This window comes from Lytechinus variegatus, chromosome 18 (assembly GCF_018143015.1).
Source record: "Lytechinus variegatus isolate NC3 chromosome 18, Lvar_3.0, whole genome shotgun sequence".
Taxonomy (NCBI): domain Eukaryota; kingdom Metazoa; phylum Echinodermata; class Echinoidea; order Temnopleuroida; family Toxopneustidae; genus Lytechinus; species Lytechinus variegatus.
This window is the reverse complement of record NC_054757.1, coordinates 10,674,042-10,681,729: the sequence shown is the minus strand read 5'-3', so window position 1 is coordinate 10,681,729 and position 7,688 is coordinate 10,674,042.

Here is a 7,688-nt window from a genome sequence, read left to right as displayed (position 1 = left end):
ATTACTGACCCTTAATCAAAACTTTAGACAGGCTTTAAGAATCACTCCGCATCAGCCCAATAGCATGGAGGTAAAAAGGGACTTAGATGCTAAAAGTGAAGGCATGTCTCATGGCATACATGTCTGTATAAAACTTACTTTCTGCTACATACCACACTGGTTTTTTTATTTGTAAAGAGAATAGGGGTGAGGAGCGTGGAGAGTCTAAAAAAGACAGGATCTTTTTTGTTGCCAAGTCTCCCTGTTCCCCCAACAATAACTTGAAATGCTATGCCCACGGCATATACACTTCATTACAAAAGAGAGGCTTTTTGTTGAAAGCAATGGATTGCTCTTTAGCAAACAGGGAGGTTTTTGCTCTCTCTGCATGACCCCACAAAAAAAATCAGTTATTTTTCTCTTTCCACGCTCCTCTCAATTTTCATACTTTTTAACAAAAATCACTAAATTGGTGATCCTTATTTTGGATTTTTATAATTTGTAATATGATTATATTCAATATATTTCCTGTTGTTCAGTTTCTTCTCAACAAATCATTACACTTATTGCGAAGGGAATTTGATTTAAGAGATGAGTTTTGCAGCTATGGCATGATATGGGTGTCTTGGGTGATCATCCAAGTCTGTATTTAAACAATAGGCCACAATTTATGTCATTTAATCTGATTATTTTTAATATGCATCCCGTCATTTCTCTTACATATGTTCTCTTTATGAACTCTCTTCCCTTTTCTCACTACATTCTATCTCCACTGCTTTACCCCAAAAAAGGATTATAGCCCCAAAATGCTTCTTAAACTTGGATTTTTCTCCCTTTTCCAGTCTCCTTTCTCTCATTTGCTCCAGCTATTTTCTATTTGTTCCCTCTCTTCCTTTTTTAATTTCGTCTCGGCTCACCTCTCCCCGATTGAAAACCATAGGCACCCCACACAACGGTGAACGCTGCAACAAAACCACAGGTCTTGTGTGTTTTGTATGTTCAAACACATTGGCACCTCTATGGAATGAATGAAAGAAACACCGCCCTACAAAATTATCACTCCTTTACAGTGGCATACAAGAAAGTAAGAACGACCTGTTTCGTTTGCCAATTGCGCATTCGGCTGGAATAATATTTGAGTTCATGTTCTTGTATGGTGCTAGTAGATCACACGTTAATATTTGTAGGCATGGAAGCATAAATAATCCAGACATTAATACAACCTTCAAAGGGAATGAGTAATAAGTGGGGAAACATGAATGGCACAATGTCGCATGCTGGAGATGGGTCATAATGGGGGGTTACATAGAAAGAAGCAAGGCAAACTAGCTCTAGTTATCACCTCAGTAACTAGAAATCCAGACACTGCAATACCAGTACAGTGATGATTTCAAAGTGGTCAAACATTTGGCACAGTTTACCTAATAACTTCAAATCTTCCTTAAGTATATCTTCCTTTTAAATGTGAAATATCTTCTTCTGATATCATGGAGAGAGTGTTATGCTTGTTGTTGTTGAAAAAATTGTCTTTTTCATTTCTGAAAACCAGTCATTTTGGTTCCAAACTTCATCTAAAATGGAAATATCAATCTGTCATAGACAATGTACACAGCGTAAATAAGACTCCCATTTTTGCAAAGGTACTCAGTGAAATGAATTTTCACATGAAAAGTATAATACCAAAACAAATTTTCTGTTTTGATTTACCAGTTAACACAAAATCACTGTCCCTAAACATGTACTCCTTCATCATTTGTTAAAAAAAATACTAATCTAATTAATTTGTTACAAGATCAATATCTGCCAACTTAAAAGACAAAGAGGTACATTTAATGTTGCATGTCACACTATGTAATATGTACACTCATTCTTCCAACACCATTTGTATTCAAAGAAATATGACTCCAGCCCATGATTTTAATACAATGCCAGAGGAAGTTACCAGCCCCCCCCCCCCCAACAAATAAAGACAACACCCAACTCTAAATCTTCCATCGATTCATTTACATAATTAGCTTTATTCCTCTCCCAACAATCAATACTCCCTAGACACACTTCAAAACCTGGGTGGAGAGAGGCAAATGAAGATGAATGTCTTGCAAAATAATAATAATAATAGGCCTAGTCAGTTTTTTAGTATAGCACATAACAAATATGTCTCTATGTACTTCAAGATATAAAAAAATAGAGAGGGAGAGAGATGTGTTGAAGAGTTCACTTTGTTGATGTTAGGAACAATTTAAACAAGAAGGTTTTAAGGGCTGTTTTGAATCTGTTAATCAAACTGATTATATTCAGGGAATTTGGGAGTTTGTTCCATAAAATAGGGGCTGCATGAGCAAAGTAACGTTTACTATACATGATTGTTCACCATAAATGAGAAGTGCAAGCACACCAGGCTTGAATATGAACCAGGGGTGTGAGTGGTCATAAATAAAAAGATCTGAAAAAAGCTGAACAGTGTTGAAAAAGTCTGAAATAGAAAGAGCTCCCATACTTTGTACATGTATACAGAGGAAAGCAAAAAATAAGCTGATATTAAGCTGAAATAAAAAAAAAAAGATCTGAAATCAGCTAAAAATCTGAACTCTCACATCCCTGATATAAACTCTCCACACTCAAAGAAGAAGAGCATTATAATAAAAGAAATATGGGTTAATGATTTTTTTTTATATCATCTTAACCCATCGGCAGAGTGCTCTTGTAGCAGGTTTATATTAAAGCTCAATGAAAGTAGTTGCAGTAAAACACTGATTTCGTGAGAAAGTCTGTAAAACCAAGGTTAAGTATTACTATATCATCGTGGATCTAGATCTGGTACAGTTACATTAACTGAATGTTGTTAAATCATTAAATCTAAGCTGAAAATGATCACACTGAAGGTCGCCAACACAGATAGGTACACATGGGACAGTGTATTATTATTGCTGGAATAAAAAAACAACGAAAGTGACCGGATCCGCGCTTATTTTGCTTATTTCTCAGCAATTACACAATTTCTTTCAGAATCCTTTGGCACATATTTTTTTATTTATACAAACAGACACTTGGGTGGTCATTATATTAGATTTTGTAAAAAAATCATTTGAGATCATTACCACAACTGGCATTTATCTTTAACTTTCTGAAATTAAATCCATATCCCTTTTAGGGTTCTCTCTGATTAGAAAATGAGGGAGCAATCCCAAAGTAAAAATTAGTTTGAAAATCTCAAACTAATATATTTAGAAGTCAAACTTACTTGCAATCAAATTCTGGATATATTTCAGTTCTTGAGCTGGAATATTATTGATTGATTTCCAATTCATAGTGCTCCAAGATACTACCAATTCTGAATTTCAATTACAAATTTGTAATTGATAGATAAGTTTTTAACACAACAATTCAATCTATGCTACCTGTTTCCACGAGGCAAACGACAAATGCAAATTCCAAACTTGAAATATATTGCAAGACTTATTGTTTTTGACCTAAAATGCAACCCCCTCTTACGAGACATATGAATTATCCATGCAAAGCATCCAAAGGATCATCTTCAGTAAAAAAAAAAAAAATACATTTTAACATTCAATTGGGAGGAAGTTCAGATGAACTTTTATCTAAAAACTTTTTCGTCATATATACATTTTTCTCAAATTTATTGACTCAAATACATGTAGACCAATTTAAAAAACTGGTCACACTTATTCAAAACATTTACTTTTCTGTCACTCACAACACATAAAAATATGGTTTTTAAACAGGGTAATAAGTACTGCATTTCAATTTCAAACATATACTTTGTCCAGGCCTGCTTTGTCTACTTCTATTTTTGTCTTCTTGTTGTTATATTCTAAGTAAATTCATACATAGAACATTCTGTCATTATCTACGCATTACTCCTACAAATTTGTACTGCAAGATATACTAGTACCTTTGACCTTCAAAAATCTAACATTCATCAAGTGTATGATGTATACAAGTAAATATACCCATATGAGTTAGAAAGCAAACAAACGTCTCACGGTATCAAAAGTGTGTACAAAAGTCAAATCTGTACATGCTGACGCCAACTCGAGGTTAAACCTGGTTAGTAGTAGAGCATTTGTTGTCATTGTCATCCTTGGTTTATTAAAAACGTCCATAATATTGAGTTTTATATTACCACAAATATGTGGATCAAACATACACTTTATCTTTGTAAATGAATTGTTTGGTTTGTTGAATAAATCATATGCCTCATGGGGCAGGCATTTAAGGTCAAATGATTCCTGGACTATTACATTACAACAATGCCAGTGTTAATTAACACCTGCCGGATATCTGTATATAAGCATATATAGAAAAACACTAAAGGGTTGAAACAAAACCAGTACGGCTAGGGACTTAACACCAGATATGTATTTGGACAACACCAGTCAGTATTAAAACAATATCAGATTGATTGAAACTGGTGTTAGTTTTGACACTTATTCATTATTGGGAGTTTTCCTATACAAGTCTGCTACAAGTTTCGTGCTATATCAACACACTGTTTTTGCATTCCCGATGAAATCGACATCAACAGTTAAAGGTCAAGTCCACCTCAGAAAAATGTTGATTTGAATCAATAGATAAAAATCAGACAAGAGCAATGCTGAAGATTTCATCAAAATTGGATGTAAAATAAGAAAGTTATGACATTTCAAAGTTTTGCTTATTTTTAACAAAAAAGTTATATGAACGAGCCAGTTACATCCAAATGAGAGAGTCGATGATGTCACTCACTATTTCTTTTGTTTTTTATTGTTTGAATTATACAATATTTCAATTTTTACGAATTTGACGATTAGGACCTCTTTGCCTGAAGCACAAAATGTTAAAATAATGGAATTCCACGTGTTCAGGGAGGAATGAAACCTCATTTCACATGACAATGATGAGAAAATCAAAATATTTCATATTTCAAACCAATAAAAAACAAAAGAAATAGTGAGTGAATGACATCATCGACTCTCTCATTTGGATGTAGCTGGCTCGTTCTGTTTTTGTGAAATGAAGCGAAATTTTGAATTGTCATAACTTTCCTATTTTACATCCGATTTTGATGAAATGTTCAGTGTTATGCTTGTTGAATTTTTCTCTTTTCATTCAAATCAAGTTTTTGTTGGGGTGGACTTGTCCTTTAAATAACAGATGATTGTTGAAAAACTTTGCAATGCTATCTTAGTGATAATTAACACTCATCCCTCACAAGGATTTCCTTTTGTATTCCTTCTTTTGTCCTATCTTATTTTCTGTGGTTCATTTTATGGAAAGGAAGACATACAGCATTTAATACAAAGAAAGGACGATGTGCTTAAGCTGGGGTAGTAGTATGGAGCACTTAGAAAAATTGGATTGATGTAAGTGCTATATAAATGTTACACTGGCCCTTTTTTATGGAATTATTTTGACCTAACCTCATTCAACCTCCAACATAATAATTCTTTAAAAAACAATAATATTCATCTTTTTATTTCGTATTAGTACTCCTCTTTACCACTCGTGCCCTATTTGTGTCTATTTTTTGTCATTTAATGTCATTACTAGTTTTTTTTTCAATTCTTTGGTTATTAATCTCTTTTGGTGTATTTTATACAAGTTATACCTTGGCTTTCTCATACACAATTTTCCAATCAATCAAATACGCTGCAATTTTTTTGGGGTGTTAAATTGTACTTTTGTTATGTTTTCTGCTGTCTTTTTTAACCTATTATTGTACATTTCTATTGATTGTGATTACATGTTTTTTATCAAATACTTTGAATTCATTCGCAATAAAAGTTTACCTTTATTTTTTTTAAACATTATTCTTATAACAATGTACATTTAAAAATAGGGTCTAAAAAAATCAAAGGATTGTGGCATATTGAGGGATAATTATATAATTGGTTGATCATGAAAAATCTCCCTTTACCAGAAATTCAATACAAAGAAGTATAGACATAAAATACATGTACAATTCAAAAGGGGGAATAAATATTTGCAAAAATGTGTTGTAATCTTGGACAGCTTTCAACAATTAAAAAAAAAGTTTTTTCCCCTCTATCTAAATGTGGATTTGTTAGATCCTAAGTATAACAATAATACTTGATGAAGAAAATACCTAAGAGATTCCACTTTGAACATTTATTAATGTGAATAGGCCTCTAATTTGTTTACCCAAATCTTTTATTGACAAAATACAAAGTGAAAATTTCAATGAAATTATATACACACCACTCACTATTTCTTCAACTACATGACATGAATCAAACTATTATGCAAAATACACATGTATACCGCTTAAAAAAACCTGTTTTTTGATAGAATTGTTTTAGAATTTAAACTATAGGCTATAACAAACAAAAAGCAATTCTTATGAAACACTTGTTTGTATGTCCCAAACTGACATTAACCAATTAATAAATTAATTAGTTAATAATACTGCTTGCTGTAAACACTGACTTAATCAAGAATCAGGATCATGTATCCTAATTGTTTCCAGAAAAATCAATTGTCTAGTCATGTGACGTAAATGTACCTTTACACTCATAATTTAAAAATCAATTAATCAATATGTTCAATCAAAATATTTACAAAGTAGATGGTCTACTGAGCACAAACTAATCATTCTGATTTTCAAAAGAAAGAAATTTGACTCTTCATTTCTGTCTATACTACACACATCATGGACACCGACGTCAATGAAAATTTGATGGCAAGACGCCAAAATGGTATGTCTACCACTAATAACTTTTTAGGTGAACAGCGCCTCCGCTTAATTCCACCAACATGTACCGATGTTTCACCGGGCAGCTGGACCGATATCAACAGGGTTTTGTAGACCCAAACTCTTTCAAATGCCTGGTTCAAATTATGAAGTCTCACTAAAAGTACGTTACATCGTTCGGTCTTCTTATGTAATGTAAAAATGACATACATATATACATTGGATCGTCGAATGGTACCAAACATGAATATAATAGACCAGATTTGAAAAGGCCGGTACCAGAAAAACAAGTCGAGCACCTGAGGAGAGAGGAAAAAGAAGCGGACTTACCCGAAACTGGACTTTGTCTCGACATCACACACCATCTTGTTTTCCACTGAAAGGAAAGAAAAATGAAGAAGTGTTAGATCCAATCGTAATGATCACTTAGAACAATCCAAGAAGATGATTTCAAACTCTTACCTTTCTCCCTTGCCGGATTTTTACGGAGCACTCCAGAAGGGTGCTCCGTGTGTCGGCCATCTTACTATTTGCACTAACCATAACTCATTGAACCGTACGCCATAATCGCACCACAATAGCAAGCCTCTCGCGCTCCGATTTTTTTTTTGACGAAAACAACTCCTGAAAAAGAGAGGCTTTTGTTGGGTCGGGGTAAACAACTTGGTGGTTCGCTTGAGTCATGCCATATTATTCATTAATTTCTCACGATCCCAAGTACTCAGGGGCGGCTATATACCGACATTACAAGAACAATATCCTCTTTAGTCTTTGGTATTTCAATCCTATATAATTCTTTTCTTTTTAAGTCAGATAAACTTATTGATTTGTTTTGATTGATTCATAGTAAACGTTAAACAAACAAAATTATACATGGATATTTCCAATTTTATCCCTATGTATATATTACATGTATTACAAACTAGAAAATTGACAGATATCCAGGCATACATACATGACATTAATCGTACTTAATTTTGTGTGTCTGAATCGACCA